This window comes from Lissotriton helveticus, chromosome 1_1 (genome assembly GCF_964261635.1).
Source record: "Lissotriton helveticus chromosome 1_1, aLisHel1.1, whole genome shotgun sequence".
Lineage (NCBI taxonomy): Eukaryota > Metazoa > Chordata > Amphibia > Caudata > Salamandridae > Lissotriton > Lissotriton helveticus.
In genome coordinates this window covers 1,724,311,251-1,724,336,084 of record NC_136057.1, presented here as the reverse complement: position 1 = coordinate 1,724,336,084, position 24,834 = coordinate 1,724,311,251, and positions in this window count along the sequence as shown.

Here is a 24,834-nt window from a genome sequence, read left to right as displayed (position 1 = left end):
ATGCCAGCAGTTACTGATAGGTTAACACATCTGTTTGATATCCAAGATAAGGCTAGGAAGCAATGGGTCAAGAGTAAACTTACCATGAAAAAGACTGCTGATTCCCATCGTCAACCTGCTCCTTTGTATAAGGAAGGTCAGTTGGTGTGGTTATCTACTAGAAACATTCAGTTGGAGGGTCCCAGGAAGCTGAAACCCAGATATATTGGGCCGTTTGAAATCAAGAAAGTTTTGAATCCTGTGTCTGTGAAACTAGTTTTGCCTGAGGAATATGCTATTCACCCTGTTTTTCATGTTTCTTTGTTGAAACCTTTTGAACCTTCTACTCGAGTTGACAATCCACCTCCACCTGTAATTGTCGGTGACCATGTTGAGTACGAGGTTAAAACTATTCTGGATTCTAAAAGGATACGGGGTACCTTGTTTTATTTGGTTGATTGGAAGGGTTATGATCCTTCTGAGCGATCTTGGGAACCTGAGAGAAATGTTCATGCTCCTAGACTTATTAGGTCTTTTCATGCATTGCATCCTGATAAACCTAGATCTGTAAGACGACCTTTGGGGGGAGGAACTGTTAGGGGTGTTACCGGTCGTCTTCATTAGTTTCTGATTCAGAACGGCTTCAGGTAATATCTTGTGAAGCAGTAGGGTTAATTTAGGTTAGTGGGTGTATTTTGTAATTTATTTAAAATATTAAGTTTTATTTAAAAACTCAGTCAGTAAGGTTATTGGTTAAATTGCCTTTGGCAATGCTTGTTTATTTACCTACTGAAATATGAATCAATCCCTAGAATGTGTGCTCTGCGGAGACAGGCTCGCGCCAACCCTCGTGCTTGGTGTAACCTTACAAGAGGCTCGCGCTGAGTCTCGTGGTGGAAGCTATAAATATGAGCTTCCACCAACTGTCAGACGCTTCGTCTCTTGTTGAACTTGACGAGAGCTTCTGCTCCCGCTTTGGATCCGGCAGTTCCTGTCATCTCTTGTTTCCCATCGTGAAAGAAAATCCAAACCCCTTTTATTCTGTTTAATTAAGCCCCGCGTAGACTGTTTTCCAAGCCCTGGCTGTCAACGTCGCTGATTCACGACCTCCATGAAGACAGCGCGGGCGGACTCCGGAGCTCCACTGAGACTGTCAGCCGGGAGGTTTGTTTACTCGCTCCCTCTCAGCCGGCAGTTCGAGACTCTAGGCAGCGCTGCCCTGCTTAGATGAAAACTTAACAGTAAGAGATCGTTTTTTGTTTTAAAAAGGCCACGGACTTTGTTTCAATGCAATGTGGCAAGGTTTAATTAATGTAAGTACTAGAAAACGCTAAAGAAGGAAATTACTCGTTACTTAGTGTAAACCAAGGAACAAGCCTTGGCAAGAGCAAGTGACTTTTAAGGTGGAGTTGGAACATTAAAACCAATGGACTAGCGCCTGTAAAACTTGGAGACACCAAAACGAGTTGAGAAGGAGATTTAAGTCTCTAAATGCATAGAGTCAAATATTATATTGTTTTAAGCGCTCTATAGCAGATAAAGGGACAAATAAGCCTTGGTAAAGGCAAATGTGTTAAATAGGCAATCTAAAGTGTATGAGCAATTCTGTGATAAGTTGGTTAGATTGCAGAATGATATGAGAAAGGTTAGCTTATTTACAAGGTCAGTCATGATAATTAACCTTAGGAAGTAGAGTGAATTTAGATAGGTTGTCTCTATCTGTCTTCCTACTGCAGAGCTTCCTATCAGAAGAAGTAACCAAAGTTTCAGGTATGATTCAGCATGAAGTTACAAGTTCAGTTTAAACTAACCCTATTAATCTAATTGCCTGATTTCTTTTAGTAGTAGTCTTAAGATATACTGACATGTAATGTTTATTTGAAGGTGACAAGATACAGAGTCAGAGTTAAAAAACCTTCGTAAAGTGCAAACAAGGGTCAGACGGATTAATGGTTAGTAAACATGATGTCTAAATAATTAGTTAAGCCAGTTAAGAAATCTACAGATGAGTAAATGTTGTCTATATTGCATCGCAGTGTAGCGTGAAGACAGCGCAGAACATTCCTTTTGAAAAGGTCCTCGGCCTGGAGCACTTCCTAGAGAGAGAGACAACAGAAGATTTAATCTTGTATAATTTGTTGTGTGTCTCTCTGTCCACTTCCCCTTTCCCTGGGGGAGAAGTCAATCCAGTCAGTGTCAACGTCCTGATTGGGTTGGTTGATCCTTGAGGGAGTTGGGAGTTTGCAGCTCGAGAGGAAAACGTCAGAAGAGTCTCGCAAGACTCCTCAACATGAAGTCTAGACTGCTGTAAGAGTGCTTCTCTTTCTTTGGGAACTTTGGAGCAGTAATCTTTAGGCGGCTGCCCCGCCGCCGAGAAGCACCTCCCCCGGTAAGCATGGGGGCCACGTAGGTCTGGTATCGACCAGGGTACACTGTTGGGACAGCAGCGGAGGATTTAGCATGCACCCGCATGCTGAGGCACACTTTGCGCATCCATTTGAGGAGTTTTAATTGTGACACTGCAAATCCCATAATGCTCCGGTGAGGACCAACACCGGAACAGCCCATTCAGGGCGTGTCAACAGGCATGTAATAGGAGGACTGTGTCACGCGCTAATCTGCCGGAAGCCTCTGAGGAAGGAATGAACTGCATTCTGAAATGCGTCAGGCATTGTTTTGGCAGAACTGCTTAAGGAATCGGCATGCTGGCGGCATGCATACCAATAAAGGCTTGAAGTCTACACTACTGTAAGAGTGCTTCTCTTTCTTTGGGAACTTTGGAGCAGTAATCTTTAGGCGGCTGCCCCGCCGCCGAGAAGCACCTCCCCCGGTAAGCATGGGGGCCACGTAGGTCTGGTATCGACCAGGGTACACTGTTGGGACAGCAGCGGAGGATTTAGCATGCACCCGCATGCTGAGGCACACTTTGCGCATCCATTTGAGGAGTTTTAATTGTGACACTGCAAATCCCATAATGCTCCGGTGAGGACCAACACCGGAACAGCCCATTCAGGGCGTGTCAACAGGCATTTAATAAGAGGACTGTGTCACGCGCTAATCTGCCGGAAGCCTCTGAGGAAGGAATGAACTGCATTCTGAAACGCGTCAGGCATTGTTTTGGCAGAACTGCTTAAGGAATCGGCATGCTGGCGGCATGCATACCAATAAAGGCTTGAAGTCTACACTGCTGTAAGAGTGCTTCTCTTTCTTTGGGAACTTTGGAGCAGTAAAAAAATATATATATATATATATATATATAACCTAGGTAGTTATAGCTAGAACCTTGTTTCTATTCAAAAAGCATTTCTTTCTTTTGCCAATATCTTCGGCACCATGTCTTGAAAGTTTCAGGGTGATTCGTCAAGCGGGGGCAGAGAAAAAAAGTGGGTCCCAAAACGTGTTTTCTCCATGTTAATTTCCATAGGAAACTTTAGACACGGCTGCAGCCTAAACTGCTGAACGGAATTACACCATATTTGACAAAAAGGTAGGTTTTGGTCTAGAAAGCACTCTTTTCTTTAAATGGTGTAAATCCATTCAGTAGTTTTTGAGAAATTTAAACATTTACAGATATCAATATTTGAGAATTGTGAGATCTGATTGGCTGAACCCTCCCGATCTTGAGCTTGTTTCTGATTGGCTGCCAACCAGGAAGTGTTGGCAGCCATCTTGTGACTGAGTTGGACCGAGCCACGAGCAAAAAGGTAAGAAAAAAATAAAAAAAATTAAAAAGGGCATGGTAGAAACACCCTGGCCCCCTAGGCCTGGCCAGGGTGTCCCACAGGGACCCCCGGGGCCAATAAAAGGCATTTGTTTTTATATACGGTACAAAAGGGGGTGGTGATTAACGGAGCATCTGAATCAATCAAACACTCACACCCAGTCCAAAGATCAGGGTTTAATCCATCACCATTCTTTAGCCCACTCTGCCACCCCAGTTCGGACATGGCTATATGCAAATCAGTCTGACCCTGTGCCCCATGGGAACAGTCCAGCCCGAACTGCCAAGCCATGTCTTCCCTGGACCAGAAACAAGCTTCCGAGGACCGGTTTCTGGCATTCCAGCCGTCTTCAGCCCGGCTTGCTTGAATCTAGTGGCAAAGTGAGCAAGGGACTCACGTCTGAGCATACCCTGCCACACTTATGGCGGCCAAAAGCGGTACAAAAGGGGGTGGTGATGGACGGAGCATCTGAATCAATCAAACACTCACACCCAGTCCAAAGATCTGTGTTTAATCCATCACCGTTTTTTAGCCCACTCTGCCACCCCAGTTCAGACATGACTATATGCAAATCAGTCTGACCCTGTGCCTCATGGGAACAGTTCAGCCTGAACTGCCAAGCCATGTCTTCCCTGGACCGGAAACCAGCTTCCGAGGACCGGTTTCTGGCATTCCAGCCGTCTTCAGCCCGGCTTGCTTGAATCCAGTGGCAAAGTGAGCAAGGGACTCACGTCTGAGCATACCCTGCCACACTTATGGCAGCCAAAAGCGGTACAAAAGGCGGTGGTGATGGACGGAGCATCTGAATCAATCAAACACTCACACCCAGTCCAAAGATCTGGGTTTAATCCATGACCGTTTTTTAGCCCACTCAGCCACCCCAGTTCAGACATGGCTATATGCAAATCAGTCTGACCCTGTGCCTCATGGGAACAGTCCAGCCCGAACTGCCAAGCCATGTCTTCCCTGGACCGGAAACAAGCTTCCGAGGACCGGTTACTGGCATTCCAGCCGTCTTCAGCCCGGCTTGCTTGAATACAGTGGCAAAGTGAGCAAGGGACTCACGTCTGAGCATACCCTGCCACACTTATGGCGGCCAAAAGCGGTACAAAAGGGGGTGGTGACGGACGGAGCATCTGAATCAATCAAACACTCACACCCAGTCCAAGTATCTGGGTTTAATCCATCACCGTTCTTTAGCCCACTCTGCCACCCCAGTTCAAACATGGCTATATGCAAATCAGTCTGACCCTGTGCCTCATGGGAACAGTCCAGCCCGAACTTCCAGGCCATGTCTTCCCTGGACCGGAAACAAGCTTCCGAGGACCGGTTTCTGGCATTTCAGCCGTCTTCAGCCCGGCTTGCTTGAATCGAGTGGAAAAGTGAGCAAGGGACTCACGTCTGAGCATACCCTCCACACTTATGGCGGCCAAAAGCGGTACAAAAGGGGGTGGTGATGGACGGAGCATCTGAATCAATCAAACACTCACACCCAGTCCAAAGATCTGGGTTTAATCCATCACGTTCTTTAGCCCACTCTGCCACCCCAGTTCAGACATGGCTATATGCAAATCAGTCTGACCCTGTGCCTCATGGGAACAGTCCAGCCCGAACTGCCAAGCCATGTCTTCCCTGGACCGGAAACAAGCTTCCGAGGACCGGTTTCTGGCATTCCATCCATCTTCAGCCCGGCTTGCTTGAATCCAGTGGCAAAGTGAGCAAGGGACTCACGTCTGAGCATACCCTGCCACACTTATGGCGGCCAAAAGCGGTACAAAAAGGGGTGGTGATGGACGGAGCATCTGAATCAATCAAACACGCACACCCAGTCAAAAGATCTGGGTTTAATCCATCACCGTTCTTTAGCCCACTCTGCCACCCCAGTTCAGACATGGCTATATGCAAATCAGTCTGACCCTGTGCCTCATGGGAACAGTCCAGCCCGAACTGCCAAGCCATGTCTTCCCTGGACCGGAAACAAGCTTCCGAGGACCGGTTTTTGGCATTCCAGCCGTCTTCAGCCCGGCTTGCTTGAATCCAGTGGCAAAGTGAGCAAGGGACTCACGTCTGAGCATACCCTGCCACACTTATGGTGGCCAAAAGCGGTACAAAAGGGGGTGGTGATGGACGGAGCATCTGAATCAATCAAACACTCACACCCAGTCGAAAGATCCGGGTTTAATCCATCACCGTTCTTTAGCCCACTCTGCCACCCCAGTTCAGACATGGCTATATGCAAATCAGTCTGACCCTGTGCCTCATGGGAACAGTCCAGCCCGAACTGCCAAGCCATGTCTTCCCTGGACCGGAAACAAGCTTCCGAGGTCTGGTTTCTGGCATTCCAGCCGTCTTCAGCCCGGCTTGCTTGAATCCAGTGGCAAAGTGAGCAAGGGACTCACGTCTGAGCATACCCTGCCACACTTATGGCGTCCAAAAGCGGTACAAAAGGGGGTGGTGATGGACGGAGCATCTGAATCAATCAAACACTCACACCCAGTCCAAAGATCTGGGTTTAATCCATCATCGTTCTTTAGCCCACTCTGCCACCCCAGTTCAGACATGGCTATATGCAAATCAGTCTGACCCTGTGCCTCATGGGAACTGTCCAGCCCGAACTGCCAAGCCATGTCTTCCCTGGACCGGAAACAAGCTTCCGAGGACCAGTTTCTGGCATTCCAGACATCTTCAGCCCGGCTTGCTTGAATCCAGTGGCAAAGTGAGCAAGGGACTCACGTCTGAGCATACCCTGCCACACTTGTGGCGGCAAAAAGTAGTACAAAAGGGGGTGGCGATGGACGGAGCATCTGAATAAATCAAACACTCACACCCAGTCCAAAGATCTGGGTTTAATCCATCACCGTTCTTTAGCCCACTCTGCCACCCCAGTTCAGACATGGCTATATGCAAATCAGTCTGACCCTGTGCCTCATGGGAACAGTCCAGCCTGAACTGCCAAGCCATGTCTTCCCTGGACCGGAAACCAGCTTCCCTGGACCGGAAACAAGAAACCGGTCATTGCAGTTTGCTATGTCAGGACGGGAGCACGGCTTCCGCCCTCTCATAGCAAACACTGCTGTGCTTCATGGATGCGAGAGCAGGAAACCTGCTCTCGCTTCCATGAAGCAAATGAGATTGCTTTTGGGCAAAATGAGCTGCATCTTAGCAGCTCCCTATGCCCAAAAGCAATGCCGGCTCCCGCAGGAGGCGGAGAGCTGGCTGAGACCCTTGGGGCACTGGGGCTACCCCGCAGTCCCCAACGAGAGGCCAAGCCCCAGGGGATGGGGTTCCCGGGGCAAAAAATGGACCAGGAGGGGGGCCACTTGCCGCCTCCCATTTTTTTATTTAAAAAAAAATGGCCAGGCCCTGGGGGGTGGGGTCCCTGTGGCCAAAATCAGCCTGAGGAGTGGGACTGCGCGTCCCCCCGCTTTTAGAAAGAATAACAATAAAAAAAATGGCGAAGCTCCAGGAGATGGGGACCCGGGCCTAAATCGGCCTCAGGGGGGCCTTGTGCCCCCTCCCTTTGTAATTTAATTTAAAAAAACAAATGGCTGAGGCCCCGGGGTATGGGGTCCCCAGGGCCCAAAAGGCAAGGGGAGCCACACAACCCCCCTTCCTAAAATTAAAAAAATAAGAAACTGCCATCTCGCCGGAGGCCCATACTCCTCACTTCACAATTCTGCAAACACTGCTCCTGGCATGTTCTGGGTTGGGGAATTATGTCCCCTTAAGTCCTAATGGTCCTTAGTGGCCAACTAGTCCACCAGGTACCTCCAGTAAGCCCCACACAGTGGGATTGCTGAGGAGGTGGTCTGAGGCCATGCCCCTTTTTACACCACTCTGCAATCGCACCTCTTGCTATACTGCTGCTGGGCCAATGAGGTCCCCTTGTGTCCTGAGAACTTCAGGACTAAAGTGGACCACATGTAGTATGCGACGTCATCAGCAGTGCATTGCGAGGGGTAAGTTATACTTAGCTCAACTAACTACAATGGCCGAATTTCTCTGGTTTAGTATGAGTGAAATGTCAAACTAACTATAACGTCCATGAGACCTGTAGTTTTTTTCAGTGAATTTTTAAGTTTTTTAAATGCTAATTTCTAACTATAAAGTCCCTGAAACCTATGGGTTTTAAATGCGAATTACTAACCATAATGTGCCTGAAACCTATTTTTTTCAGGTAATATATATATATATATATGTATATATATATATATATATATATATATATATATATATATATATATATATATATATATATATATATATGTTTTAAACAAAGGCTCTGCAAAGAAGAAGCATTCTACAGCAGTAAAGTTCCAACAATTTTAATTTTCGCTTTAAAGGTGAGTTTACATCCGTCATTAATTTCCTTTTCCTCCCGACGCGTTTCAGAGCTCAGCGCTCTTTCTTCAGGGAAATGAAAGCTGCTGCAACAAGTCTCACGTGTTTTAAGGCATCTCAATTGCCTGCTTTGTAGCGTGCATTGTGGGACTCGTATTCCATCCATGACCCTCAGTGGGTTCCGCAGTTAAGCTTTCTCATTTTAAGGAGATGACAGTGATTTATCTTGACCTCACTCTACTGAAAGAAGCCCCCAGTGGACCCCGGCTTGTACACATCACCTTCTTTTAGTTCTCGCGATGCTGTGCCATCTCGCTTTAGAAATGTTCACGTGCAGACGGCCCCAAACTCCAGCGGCTCCTTCCTAATTGACCTGGGCGGTGCTCCTTCCACGACGTAGCTGTGGTGTGAATATGTTTTAAACAAAGGCTCTGCAAAGAAGAAGCACTCCACAGCAGTAAAGTTCCAACACTTTTAATTTTCACTTTAAAGGTGAGTTTACATCGTCATTAATTTCCTTTTCCTTCTGACGCGTTTCAGAGCTCAGCGCTCTTTCTTCAGGGAAATGAAAGCTGCTGCAACAAGTCTCACGTGTTTTAAGGCTTCTCAATTGCCTGCTTTGTAGCGTGCATTGTGGGACTCGAATTCCATCCATGACCCTCAGTGGGTTCCGCAGTTAAGCTTCCTCATGTTAAGGAGATGACAGTGATTTATCTTGACCTCACTGTACTGAAAGAAGCCCCTAGTGGGCCCCGGCTTGTACACATCAGGGGCCGTCACGCAGGCACTGTTCCTAACAAGAAATGGCGCAGCAGTATGCCACACTAATGCGGGTGAACTCGCCAGCCGGGGCACACTGGAGTGCCTGAATATCGCAGTGGACTGTCACAATACCACTGTGAACTTGTACAATTGGATTGTCAGTGCGGAACCCACTGTGGGTAAAAGTTAGTGGCAGCATATACTACAATTCCCAGAACTCATTGCGAGTAATCATGTGCTACAAAGCGCATTTAAAGCGAAACTACTTAAGTCAGCGGAAATATGGAATTGTAGCAGCCACGTAATACCGCATTGCCATTCAGCCCTAGAAGAAAGTGCGGACAGCACTGAAACGTGTTAGCTAACAAGAGAGAATGACGGAAGCTGAGTCACCTTCAATATGCAATAAATCAAAGTTTGAAACTTACCTGCTGTTGAGTGCTTTTCTGCTGCAGAGCGTTTGGGAAACAAATGTATATATATAGATGGTTTTAGGCCAGCCATGTTTGGGTTTTTTGTAGAGTGGTGTTTAGCGATTTGATATCCTCTAGTGAGTGTATCTTTATGTAAATTTGGGTGTCGTCTGCTTATATGTGGGAGTGTATCTTGGAGAGGCTGAGAAGATCAGTCAGAGGTTCCATGAACAGGTTGAACCAAGTGGATGATAGGGAGGAGCCCTGTGGGACTCTTAATGTGACTGGCATGGGGTAGGACAGGGATTGGTTGGCCTTGAATCTTTGGGATCTATTTTGGAGGAAGGAGGCGAACCATAAAAATAAATTCCAGACATTCCCATTCTGTGTTTCAGGAGATCAAGCAGGTTGTCATGTTTGACGGTGTCGAAAGCTGATGATAGATCGAGTAGGATTAAAAGACAGGCTTCATTTTGGTCTAGGATTTTGAGAGCGTCATCTAATACATGTGTTATGGCTGATTCGGTGCTGTGACCCGCTCTGAAGCCTGATTGAAATTGGTTCAACAAGTTGAATCGATCAATGTGACTATTCAGCTGTATCTTGATGCATTTTTCTAGGAGTTTGGCCAACATGAGGATGTTAGATATCGGACAATAGTTAGTTAGGTCCGAAGGGTCCGCAGTGGGTTTTTTAAGGATAAGCGAGACCTGTCCAGTTTTCAGGATGTCTGAAATGCAACCTTGAAGGAGGGATGTGTTGATGATCTTGGTCCAGCTGGGTAGTAAGAGGGGAATTAAGTCTTTTAGGTAGTTCGCCGGTAGCGGGTCCGGGAAGTGATTGGAGGGCTTCAACGTGTTTATCATCTTTAATATGGAGTCTTCACAGTACCTGTCAAAGTGGGACCAAGTTGCGTTGTTTTTTAGTTTCAATAATGGGAGGTCATTCGCTAGGGCACCATCCAGGGGCAATGATGAGCTCTTTTTCAAGTCTGAGATGGATATTAGATCCCTGAGCAAATCGGATTTAATGGATTCTGTCTTAGAGGCAAAGAAGGCAGCGAGTTCATCACAGCTGGGAAGATAGAGTGGGCTGGCATTGAGGACGTTAGGTAGGCTTTTAGTTTGGGCTTTGATAAGGTCGAATAGCTTTTTGGGAAGGTTCTTGGCTAGGTCTAGTTGAGACCTGAAAAAAATCGGTTTGGGATTTTCTGATCTTTCTGAAATATGCATTTCTGGAATTACTTAGATGTTTGAGGAGATCTGTTGCGGGTGTGTCTCTCCAGTGTCGTTCAATTGCTCTGAGGGAGCGTCTTTCATCATTTAGCCTCCCATCATACCATGGTTTTGAGTCTTTTGAGGATGTTCTTTTCAGTTGCAATGGGGCCATTTTGTCTAGAAGGTTGTTCATGGAATGGAAGTAGTGATTTGTCAGCCCTTGTACATCGGTCAGGTCTTCAGGGCGGCGGAGAGGTTGTGAGCTAGCTAAGTCTGTAAGGTCAGATCCGACGTTTTTCAGGTTTCTCTTCCAGATCTTAGTTCTAAGGCGTTGTGAGGGGAGTTGTTTAATGGTTTCCAGGATTTGGAACGAAATGATGTGATGGTCAGACCAGTCCCAAGGGAGTATCGAGTCGAGCTGTGTGGAGTCTGCATTGGAGATAACTAGGTCGAGAGTTGCACCCGTGTCATGCGTAGGGCTGTTGCATATTTGTTTGAGATTGAGATCAGAGAGGAAGGCTTTAAGGCTGTTTACCCCAGGGTCGTTCTGGTCATCCCAGTGAAGGTTAAAATCCCCTAAGAAAATTTGCTTAATATGTTGGTTGTCATTAGATGCAAGAATGTCCATGAAGTGTTCTATGAAAGTGAGGTTATCTCCAGGAGGATGGTAGAAGGAGTGAAGAGAGCATATTTGTTTTTTGTTGTTGGCGATGTTTAAGCATATAAATGCACAATTTATCTTTTTTAACTGGGTGGAAACCTTTAACCTCCATTTATTTTATTACTTTACCATCCCATACTCCCTACCCAACCCTAAATCCTATAAACACCCTTACCACCCTATACCTGTACCCACTCATAAGCCCTAAAAACATTCCACCAACAAGAATGATCTGACTGGCTGGCCGCAACCTGTATAGAAAGTCGGCCTGACATTTTATGTAATGGGACCTGGTCCATGGGGGCTAAAAATGAACATTGAGATTGATAGAAGAGGTCAGGGTATAGGTTCCATGATCCCAAGTGTGGAATATAAGGGTGTTTGTGGCACCCCTTATGTGTACGACACGTCGAAAACCAGCTTTCCCCCCACATGCGATATTTGTGAATTCATCTTGATGCTAAACGAGGCCAACCGTGTAACATCGCAATGTATTTGCAGATATAACTAAAAATATATATTTTTTAAAATTAATATACTCACTCACACACTAATGTATTCACACAGAGACCCACTTATACTCTTAAACCCAGTCAGACACCCACTTAGAGACTCAGGGACTCACTTATAGACCCATTCATAAACTCATACCCACTCGTTTAAGATCCACTCGGACACTCATGTAACCACTCACAGACGAACTAAGAGACTCATGCACCCACTCACAAATGCACTCAGAGGCTGGCACACCCACTCACAGACCCTGTCAGAAACTCACACACCCACTCACAGACCCACTCAAACACTCACACAACTACTCACAGACCTACTCAGATACACATGCACCCACTCACTCACCCACTTAGGCACTCATGCACCCTTACATAGACCCACTCAGACAGTCATGCTCCTACACACAGACCTATTCAAAGACTCACACACTTACTCACAGGCCCACTCAGACACTCACACACTCAGTCACAGACCCACTCAGACACTCATGCACCCATACACAGACAGAATCAGACACTCATGCACCCACTCACAGATCCACTTAGAGACTAATACACCCACTCATAGACCTGCTTAGACACTCACACTCCCAGACACAGAGCTGTTGATACTCTGATACCCACTCACAGTTCTACACAGGCACTCACACACCCGCTCACACACTCAAAAAGGCACTCACTCACCCACTCGCAGACCCCCATAGGCATGCACAGACCCACACAAGCACTTACACATCCACTCACACTGCGCTCACTCATCCACTTACAGACCCATAGATACACTCACACACCCAATCACACACCCATTAAGACATTCACACACCCAGTCACTGACCCATACAGCCACTCACACACCCACTCACAGAGCCATACAGCTACTCACACGTCTACTCACAGATTCATACAGACCCTCACATACCCACCCATAGAGCCACTCACACACCCACCCCGACACTAACACACTTAGTCACAGACCCTTACAGCCACTCACACACCCACTCACTGACATATAGCGCCACTCATACACCCACCCTCAAAGGTGACAGGTTACAGTTTGGAATGTTTTTCTAAAAACCGTAGATAGTCACTGGAAAAAAACAAAGGTCACAGGGACGCTATACTTAGGAAATAACATTAAAAAAACCTTTACGATTCACTGAAAAAAAAACAAAGTTTACAAGGACATAAAAGGTAGGGAACAGAATAATAAACCATTGAAAAAAACAAACGTTACGGGTACATTACGGTTAAGCTTAAATTTCACTTGTACAAAGCCTGCGAAATTCAGCAATTATAGTTACCTGAGCTAACTATTAGGGTGGGGCAAAGAATTAGGCTCCGCCGGCAGAGTTCCCAAAGTTTTCACCATTCCACGCGGAGTTCTGAAAAACTCTGCAAAGTGACACAGAGTTTTTTCTCTCGAGTGGCTTGCCAACGTTAAGTTGGCAAGTGCTCACAAGAGAATATCATGCACTAGACCGCCTCCAGGTGATATTTCTAAACACAGGCAGTTACAGCAAGTCACGACCACTTGTGTTGAGAAATCTTTTGATGGCGTTGAGGAAGCTGCCACTCAATTAGAATGTCTACTCGAGTGGCAGAAAGCAGCATCACCCTCTCGCACTAGGCGTAGTGCAGTTCGTGCTGATTTTACAGTGCGGGACAAACTCCAGCTGCTAAAAATCTGTGTGAGCAGCACAACTTAACTGACTCCGCCGCTGGCATAACTCTGCGGAGTGCGGCAGTGTTTTTTCTGGCACTTCGTGGCATTCCGTGGAGTAGAATTCTGCAAACTCCACCCAGGCCTACTATAACTTATGCCCCCGCAATGCACTGTCCAACACTCATGACTTGATCAGTGACATTACTGAAGACATCACTGATGACATCTCAAATTACATCACTGATATCATCCACAGAACCACTCACACCCCCACTCACAGCCCCACACAACCAATCATGTACGCACTCACACACCCATTTAATTGCTCACATACCCATTCACTCATTTATGGTTCCACTCACACACCTATTGACTTACCCATATAGCCAATCACAAAGCTAATCACTTAACCATAGAGCTACTCATACACCCACTTATTTGTCCATACAGCCACACGCATGCCCACTCACTCACCATACAGCCTCTCAAAAGAGCAACTCACTCACCCATAAACCACTCATGCACTCACACACACATAACCACTGTTATACCCATTCACACATCCATATAACCACTCACATAACCGCTCAGTCATCCATACAGCCACTCACACAGATACACTCCCCAATACAGCCACTAATTTACCCACTCATTTAACCAAACACCACTTAAACTGCTACTCGCTCACCCATACCGCCACTTACACACCCAGTCACTCACCCATACAGCCAATCATACAGCAACAGCCACTTACATAACTACTCAGCCACCCATGCAGCCACTCACAGCTACTCACTGTATGGTTGAGTGAGTGAATAGGAACGTGGCTGTATGGGTGATTGTGTGCTTGTGTCTGTGACTGTATAGGTGGCTGAGTACCTGTCAGTATCTGTATGAGTATGTTAGTGAGTGTCTGGGAAACGGTATAATAAGTTGTGTTTTTGACAGTATGGGTGAGTGAGTAGGTGTATGAGTGCTCTATGGGTGACCGACTCAGTGTGTGAGTGGCTGTAGCAGAGTATGAGTGGATATGTCAGTAACTGTATTAGTGAGTGAGTGGGTGTATAAGTGGCTGTATGGGTGAGTGAGTGATTGGATGTGTGTGTTGATCATTGAACCAGCGAGTGGCTGTGTAAGTACTAGTATGGGTTGGAGAATGATAGTGTGGAAGTTGGAGTGGGTATATGAAAGGTTTTACTGGGGTGTGAGTGGGTACATCAGAGATTCTGTGGCTGATGCCATCATTGATGTAATCAGTGATATTTTGAGATGTCATGAGTGATGTTACTGACCATACCGTGAGTGATTTAATATGTGAGGTCCTCAGCAGTGCATTGCAGGAGCACGAGTTATAGTAGCTCACTAACTGTAACGGCTCAATTTTACTGGTTGTGTACAAGTAAACCATGAGCCTAACTATAAAGTCCCTGTAAGCTTTGTTTTTGCAGTGAATTTCTAAGGTTTTGTTAATTCAATTTCCTAACTATTACATCCCTGTAACCTTTGTTTTTTTCAGTGACATTCCAAGGTTTTTTAAATCTAATTCCTATTTATAACATCACTGCAACCTTTTGATTTTTCAGTGAATTTCTATGGTATTTTTTAAGTAGACACCACATTTGCAGAGTGGTGGAGATAGGGGGCAGGGCCTCCAACCAGCTTTCAGGAATCCCACTGTGTAGAACTTACAGGAGGTACCAGGAGGGCTTCTTGCTCCCAAGGTGCCCCAGGAGTAAAGTGAGCTTCATCCCCCAACCAGTAGTGCACCAAGAGCCACTTTTGCAGAGTGGTGGAGAAAGGCTGCGTGGTCTCCCAGGACCTCTAAGCAATCCTGCTGTGTGCGACTTACTAAAGGTAGGAGGTGTAGTTGGCCCCCAAGAATGTCCTTGGGGGCCAACTACACAGTCTGTTACCTCGAGTAAGTCCCACATATCAGGATTGCTAAAAGGTTGTCAGAGGCCACGCCCCCTTTCTCCACCACTCTGCAAACACGCCTCCTGGCATACTACTGGTTGGGGGAAGAAGTCCACTTTAGTCCTGAGGCTCTCAGGAGTAAAGTGGAATTCATTCCCCAACCATCAGTGCGAGAGGAGGCACATTTGCAGAGTGGTGGAGAAAGGGGGAACGGCCTACAAGTTCTCTCATCAGTCCTGCTGTCTGGAACTGACTGGAGGTACCAGAAGGAGGTCCCCTCCCAAGCCATTTTTGGTCCCAGGACCCCATCCCTTGGGCCTGCCCATTTATTTATATTTTTTCAAAAGGGAGGGGAGTCAAGTGTCCCCCTCCGGGGACATTTTCAGCCCTGGGGGCTCCATCCCCGGGCCTGCCCATTTAATTAATTTCAATTCTTTTTCTTAAGTTAGCAGGGTCATAGGACCCCCTCCAGGGCTGATTTTGGCCCGGGGACCCCATACCCTGAGGCCTGACCTCCAGTCTGGGAGACCTGGCTTCACCTAGGACACCCACTTTTTAAACACTGGAGACTGCGGGGGGAGCCTCACGGCCCCACAGTCCCTGCCAGTTTCAAGGCTCCTTCAGGAGCCTGCATTGCTTTTACACATAGGGAGCTGCTAACATGCAGCTCTCTGTCTGTAAAAGCAATTCTGCTCCACTTCTAGTAAGCAAGAGCATTTTCTGATATTGCTTACTAGAAGCAGAGCAGAGTTTGTAACGTCTTGGCCACAGCACGCTTCCAGCCAAGCAAAAGCAAACTGCAATGTTCCAGGGTGGGCACACTGGGATATTGCTGGGGCCGGCCCAGGGTGGTGGCAGTGCCCTTTCTCTCATGTAGCCCTGGGGAGGACACAGTCCCCAGGGCCAGGGGTGTGCAAAGACCACCTTATTATATATATATATATATATATATATATATATATATATATATATATATATATATATATATATATATATATATATTACCTACTGGCGATAGCCAGTAGGTATATATAGTTAGGACCTAGCTACCATAGGAAATCCGCAACATTCTATTGGGAATAACTTTGGCGCCGGTTGAGGAATTTGCGTGTAATTTTCCACAATTTTGGCCAGCTCCGCTGCACTCCTTCTCTGAAATTTTCGGGGGGATTCGTGAAGTGGGGGCTGAGAAAAAAGGGGGGTCCCAAAACGTGTTTTCCCCATGTTAATTTCCATAGGACGTTCTGACAAGGCTACAGCCCGAACCGCTGAACGGAATTACACCAAACTTGGCAAAATTGTAGGGACTGGTACTCAGAAGTGCTTTTGCTATATTTGGTGAAAATTGCTCCAGTGGTTTTTATGAAAATTAACTTCAAAAACACATGTATATCTGGGTGGAGTCTAACTACACATCTCATCGTGAGATCTGATTGGCTGTCTGCACTTCATCCAAGAAGTGTTGGCAGCCATCTTGGGAACAAATTTTCAAATGTATTTTTATTTGTTTGATTAATTAAAATCTTACAAAAAGCAGGTAAAAACATTTACAGTTATAAAATGCTAATAACTATCCATATATTTGAATAATTTTCATCAATCTGATATAAAAATCAATCGTTTAAAATTGTTTTTTTGGTTAATTCAATAGGTTCATATTCACACAACTCATAAATTAATCAAGTACAGGCTTCCAACTTTTTTTGGACCATAAGTAGAAATTTAACGAAAGCTGAGTTCATTGGTAAGTCATCTGGGTTTAAACTTGCCACTAGTGCCTGCCTAAACGTCCTTACACCACGTTCATTAAACATTTTCTTAAGTGTACTTTTTCTTTCCGCTTCCAAATCAGGACAAAGACATAATAGATGTAAGATGGCTTCTTGACCTGATTTACATAGTCTACATAAGCAATTTTCGTCTGATCTTTTCCATGGTGCCAAATGGCATAAACCTGGAAAGTGGCCAAACCTAGCATTCATAAAACTTGCTTGTTCCTTTTTTTTTACCATGAAGTTTCCAGGTAGGTTTGAATCTTCTTTTTTTTTTTAATCATTCACAATTGACCAAGCGTGCTTTCATTTAACAAGAATATCTTTGTCCTTTATTAAGGAGAGGTAATCAGTTAGTTTATTTACCACTTTTTTAAAACTCTCCTGCACAACAGTAGTGTTCCAGATAGGTGTTATACCGAACTCTTCAGTTGCTTGTTTTAAGTAAGAGCTGGCAGTTAGCAACCGGTTATTTTTTATTTCAAGCCACAGTAGACGAGACATTTCGTTGACCTGATCGTTTTTTATTCTGTTCCACACTTTCATTGTGTGCCCTTTCCTTGCATAACATTGGTTGTTTAGCCCAAATTCCAATCTCACTTGAACTTGAGAGGCATTCTTAGGAAGAGAAAATAAAATTCTGTACGTTTTAGCGACTGAGGTGTTAATGATGTCTACGTCTTTTCCGTTGAGCACCTCACTGCCATACGTTAAAGTTGGCAATAATTTTGCCGCAATTGTTTTTAATAAGGGGCGATAAGACAAGTCTCCAATGGTTCTCTGGATTGATCTTAGTGCACCAATGAGGGAGTTTGCTTTCCTTTTAATGTCGAGTTTTTGGGTCTCGAACTTGCCGTTATGGTTGAAAGTTACTCCCAAGTACTTATACTCAGCTACCCGCTCATATTTTTTTCCTTGCAGGATCCATTTATGTGCGTGTGTTGTTCGTTTGTTTTTTGTAATTACCATCACCTTGGTTTTGGCTTCGTTTATGTGCATACCATTTGCCTCAGAATACTTAGAGATGCCATCAATCAGTCTTTGCATCCCCACCTTTGTACAACTTAAGAGTATGACATCATCCGCGTATAATAGACTCGATATTTGAGTTTGAGCTAACCTTGGAGGGTGGGCATTAATTGTGTTTAATTCGGTGATAAGGTCAGCTAAAAATAAATTAAAGAGCAAGGGAGCCAACACACATCCCTGTTTGAGGCCACTCAATGTGGGAATTATTTTGGTCAAGGTTGAGCCGCAAGTGCAAGAGCTTAATCATCTTTAGTAGGTTTTCTGATATACCTTGTTTAGTTAGTTTGACCCATAAAAGTTCTCTGTCAACACAGTCGAAGGCAGATTTAAAGTCTACGAAACACAAATATAAGGGTTGTTTAGCTAGAATTGCCTTTTCGATTAATATTGTTAATGTTAAAAGATTTGTGGTCGTACCGAGGCCTTTGACGAAACCTGTTTGGTTTGGGCGTAATACCTGATTCTCTTTTTCCCAGTCAGTTAGTTTCGCCAATAAAATTCCAGCAAACAACTTTGCGTCTGTGTCCTGTAAGGTAATTAAGCGATCGTTTTATGGTTGTTGCCAGTTTCCTTTCTTAAATATGGGGGTTATAAGTGATCCTTTCCATGATTCCGGGATTTGTTCCCTCTGGACCACTTCTTTAAAAACATCTGTTAAATAGCTTGACCAAAAGTCAGGCGCTTCTTCGAAAAGTGCAAAAGGAATGCCATTTGGGCGCCGTCTTTTTGCTTTTTTATCAGGCTTGCCACTTGACTATTGGTTATTAGAATCTAACTATCTCCTTCTGTGTCAACTTTTGTCGAACTTGGGTCGACCGTACGTTGTATCAATGACGGTTTGTTTGGATTTAAGTGTGCTTTAAGGAACGTCACCCATTCTTCTTCGGATAGACTGGTTCCAATTCCGTATTTATTTGGTCGAGCTAGGCCGTTAATTAGTCTCCAGAACTCCCTTGAATTTGCCAAGGTGCTTGCATGGAATATTTTTGTCTTGGGACCAATATACATGATAGCACCTCATTAAAAAGCATTGTAGTTAATAGAGGGTTTTAGGACTTTAGTTACATTATAAATCATTTGTTGATGGTACCATACTCATTTTAGGAATTGTGGTGTGTTCTAAGGTGATTTTACCATGTGAAAAACCCTTCTTCTGGGATATCATCAATCTTATTTGAAAGAAAACTAATATCTCATGATTTTCCCACAGTGGTTTGGAAGGGGATCTATAAGATAAACTGAAAGCATATTTTCTGTAAATTCACATTATCTTTCTCAGTCATGTGAGGATGAAGTCTGACATTCTCAGTAAAACATGTACATCCAACAAGGACAGAGACTGTCAGTTGATTCCTTTGTGTTCTACTGCAGCCTCCTAGAGTGTTCTAAAGAACAACTAGAGCGCTAACAGTCCTACTTATTACAAAGGTATGGCACACCTGAAGCCATCTTGATTAGAATAAAGTGGTAACGCTTAAAACATTTAATTTAAAAAGGAACAAAATGAGGGGGTATATTTTGCCATAGAAAGTATGATTAGTGCTGCAGAAAGAAAAATTAGGGCACATTTTGAGTAACTTCCCAAATCCTCTTCTATTTCATTAAAAAATTCTGACATGCAGTCTCCCAAGATGGCCACCAGAGACAAAAGAGCCCAAATGTAGCCCAAATATCACCCAGATGTGGCCCAAGTATAGCCCAATGACAGAATGTCCCAGAGTGTTCTAAAGAACAACTAGAGCGCTAACAGTATTACTTATGACAAAAGTATGGCACACCAGAAGCCATCTTGATTGGAATGAAGTGGTAAGTCTGAAAACATTTAATTTAAAAAGGAACACAATGAGGGGGTTCATTTTGCCATAGAAAGTATGATTAGCAGCAGACTTGCCTGGTGAGCAGTAGCTTTACTACAGTGATCTAATGAGCAACTAGAGTGCTAACATTCAGAATTTATGGCAAATATGTGACACATCTGAATGCCTTCTTGATGGAACCAAAGTAAACAAGCATTGAAAATGCAATAGATCTCGCCCTCGTTTAAGTTAAAGCCATTCTGTTTGTAATGAGGTGGCTTTTTATCTTTGCTTTTATTAGTGTTTTTAAAACTTTCATGTAAATAACATGCAAATGTATGCATACATGTATATGTATGCATGCATTTATATTTGTATTTATATAGATATGCAGATTATATATGTTTATATATGTATGTATATATATATATACACATACATAAATGCATATGCATATATATGCATATATATATGTGTATATGTGTGAGTGTAGAGAGAGGTAGGGAGTTAGAGGTGTAGAGGTAGAGAGGTAGAGGTAGAGAGGTAGAGGTAGAGAGGTAGAGACTAGTAGAGAGAGAAGTGGAGAGAGGTAGAGAGGTAGAGAGAAGAGAGTGAGTAATAGAGTAGAGAGTGAATAGTAGAGAGTAGTAGAGAGCAGTAAAGAGAGTAGCAGAGAGTGAGTAGTAGAGAGTAGTAGAGTGAGTAGTAGAGAGTAGTAGAGATGAGTAGTAGAGAGTGAGTAGTAGAGAGTAAGTAGTAGAGTGAGTAGTAGAGAGCAGTAGAGAGTGAGTAGTAGAGAGTAGTAAAGAATGAGTAGTAGAGAGTAGTAGAGAGTGAGTAGCAGAGAGAGAGAATAGTAGAGAGTAGTAGAGAGTGAGTAGTAGAGTGAGTAGTAGAGCGTAGTAGAGAGAGAGTAGTAGAGAGTGAGTAGTAGAGAGTAGTAGAGAGTGAGTAGTAGAGAGTGAGTAGTAGAGAGTAGTAGAGAGAGAGTAGTAAAGAGTGAGTAGTAGAGAGTAGTAGAGAGTGAGAAGTAGAGAGTGAGTAGTAGAGAGTAGTAGATAGTGAGTAGTAAAGAGTGAGTAGTAGAGAGAGAGTAGTAGAGAATGAGTAGTAGAGAGTAGAGAGTAGTAGAGAGTGAGTAGTAGAGAGTAGTAGATAGTGAGTAGTTGGGAGTGAGTAGTAGAGAGAGAGTAATAGAGAGTAGTAGAGTAGTAGAGAATGAGTAGTAGAGAGGAGAGTATTAGAGAGTAGTGGAGTATTAGAGAGGAAGTAGTAGAGAGTATTGGAGAATATTCCAAAGTTTGGCACAGCACCACTTGCACAATAAGTCCAATCAAATCATATCACTTAGAGTCCTTATTGAAGCGCTGAATCTTGGTGTATATTCAAATGCTTTTATTTTCCTTAAGTTTATGTACCACAGCCAGCCGAAGCGTTTCGTTCTGTACAACAAAACTTCTTCAGGGCGTTCTTATTTCCTTCAAGTTATGCCGGTATCCTGTTGTCATATAACTAGATATTTCTTCCAAATGTTAGACGAGACGTAAGTACATTCTTATTCAAAGTGACTAGGTATCAATTTTACCCACACAATTCGGGCAGACTTGAGTAATTTATAGCATCCTCAAAGTCAGTCTTTCAAAAATTCCAAAGTATAGGACATGATAATCCAAATCCAAATGTTTCTCAAGAAAAGTCATTTTCAATTGTTCGGAATTTCGGCGTTTGGGCAGATATGACCCAGGGACCCCCAGTATGCAAGGGGAATTAGTCCCCCCTCTGCAAACGCGCCAGTTGCCTGCGTTGCAGAGAGGTGTAAAAAGAGGCATAGCCTCATTACACCTCTGTGCAATGCAGCCCCCTGGCGCATACTGGAGGTTCCAGGTGGGCTAGTTGGCCCCCAGGGACCCCCAGGATGCAAGGGGAATTAGTTCCCCCTCTTCAAACATGCACGGGGGCTGCGTTTCAGAGAGGTGTAAAAAAGGGTGTGGCCTCATTACACCTCTCTGCAATGCAGCCCCCTGGTGCATACTGGAGGCTCCTGGTGGGCTAGTTGGCCCCCAGGGCCCCCAGTATGCATGGGGAATTAGTTCCCCCTCTGCAAACGTGCCAGGGGGCTGCGTTGCAGAGAGGTGTAACAAGGGGCATAGCCTCATTACACCTCTGCAATGCAGCCCCCTGGCGCATACTGGAGGTTCAAGGTGGGCTAGTTGGCCCCCAGGGGCCCCCAGTATGCAAGGGGAATTAGTTCCCCCTCTTCAAACATGCACGGGGGCTGCGTTGCAGAGAGGTGTAAAAAGGGGCGTGGCTTCATTACACCTCTCTGCAATGCAGTCCCCTGGCGCATACTGGAGATTCCTGGTGAGCTTTCAGGTCTTATATACTTAGGAATTAGCATTAAAAAACCTTTGAAATTCACTGAAAAAAACATAGGTTTCAGGCCTTATATAGTTAGGAATTAGCATTTAAAAAAGCTTGCAAATTCACTGAAAAAACCATAGGTTTCAGGCCTTATATAGTTAGGAATTAGCATTTAAAAAACCTTTAAAATTCACTCAAAAAACTATAAGTTTTAGGGGTGTTATAGTTAGATGGACATTTCATTCATACAAAACCATTGAAATTGCTCCTATATAGTTAGTTGTACTAACTATATTTCGCGCACCCGCAATCCACTGCTGATGATGTCACATATTACATCATTCATGACATGGTCAGTGACATCACTGATGACATCTCAAATGACATCACTGATTACATCATCCACGTGACAATCACATACACCTTTTCATACACTAGTAAAATCTTTCATCACTCTTTGTAAAATAAAGAGTATCATATTTGAATCCATTGTTACAGCAATACAAGTATCTAAAAACCCACTCAGTGATTTTAGATGTATACACACATCTAATCACTTACCTGTAGATTCACTCATACATGCTGTCAATGAACAATAGAACACTATCAAAAATACTTATACACCTAAATCAACATTAGACACCAGCACACATCCTATTCACATATGAAGTCATCCTACTCACTTATGCAAACAATGGATCATACTTACATATTTACTTAGCTACACACTTATACAAACACAACTTCATCTATTCATTTAGACAGTAAGTCATACTTAGTGAATTATAAAATCATCATTACAAGTATAAAGTTATCCATACAGCCACTCACACAATCATTGAGTCTTATGTATACTTATTAATATACAACAACTGACACATACACTGCCTTTTATTTTTCTAGTTTGTTGGACATGTACCATTGAGAAATATATTTGCTCATCACCACACCCATAAAGATATTCACTCACCCAAACAACTGTTAGAACATGTAGTTTTAACTTCATATATCTAGTGAATCAACTATTCACACATCTTTGGGCAGTCACACACCCCCCACCGAACCACACACACATTCACTCTCCCATACAAATACTCAGTTAACTAATCAATAACTAATACAGACTTTCACATAGCTAGTAACCAACTGGAGAACCAGTTTACACAACAACTGACAAAGTGATACAGATATTCAATCAGTTTAGTCACTATCCACAATATTTAGTGAGACACTATAAATTGGTCAAGCAAACAGTCAATTACACTGCTACTAAATCCTCCATCCAAATATTTATTTTTATATATCCACTCATTCTTCAATGCAAATTGCTATATATATAATGCATATTTAAATAACGAAGCAAACCACATTCACTGGATGATGTCATCAGTGATGTCATCAGTGATGTCATTTGAGATGTCATCAGTGATGTCACTGACCATATCATGAATGATGTAATATGTGACATCATCAGCAGTGGATTGCGGGTGCGCGAAATATAGTTAGTACAACTAACTATATAGGAGCAATTTCAATGGTTTTGTATGAGTGAAATGTCCAGCTAACTATAACACCCCTAAAACTTATAGTTTTTGGAGTGAATGTTAAAGGTTTTTTAAATGCTAATTCCTAACTATATAAGGCCTGAAACCTATGGTTTTTTCAGTGAATATATATATGTATATATATATATATATATATATATATATATATATATATATATATATATATATATATATATATATATATATATATATATATATATATATATATTACCTACTGGCGGTCGCCAGTATGTAGTTATAGTTAGAATTGTTTTCTATAGGAAATCCGGAACATTCTATTGGGAATAACTTTGGCGCCCGTTGAGGAATCTGCCTGTAATTTTCATTAAATTTGCCTCGCTGCGCTCCGCTCCTTCCCTGAAAGTTTGGGGGGGATTCGTCAAGCGGGGGCCGAGATAAAATGGGGGTCCAAAACGTGTTTTCCCCATGTTAATTTCCATAGGGCGGTTGGACTCACTTTTAGCCCGAACGGCTGAATGGATTTCCACAAAACTTGGCAAAATTGTAGGGACTGATAGCCCGATGTGCCTTTGCTATGTCTCAAGATATATGCTCCGGTGGATTTTGAGTAATTTAGGTTCCAAAAAATATATATATCTGGGCGGAGCCTAACCACACATCTGATCTGATTGGCTGTCAGCACTTCATCCAAGAAGTGTTGGCAGCCATCTTGGGACCAATATACACGATAGCACCTCATTAAAAAGCATTGTAGTTAATAGAGGGTTTTAGGACATTAGTTACATTATAAATCATTTGTTGATGATGCCATACTCATTTTAGGAATTGTGGTGTGTTCTCAGGTGATTTTACCATGTGAAAAAGCCTTCTGCTGTGATATCATGAATCTTGTTTGAAAGAAAACTAATATCTCATGATTTTCCCACAGTGGTTTGGAAGGGGATCTATAAGCTAAACTGAAAGAGACTGTCCGTTGATTCCTTTGTGTTCTACTGCAGCCTAAAGAACAACTAGAGCGCTAACAGTCCTACTTATTACAAAGGTATAGCACACCTGAAGCCATCGTGATGGGAATAAAGTGGTAACTCTTAAAACATTTAATTTAAAAAGGAACAAAATGAGGGGGTATATTATGCCATAGAAAGTATTATTAGTGCTGCAGAAAG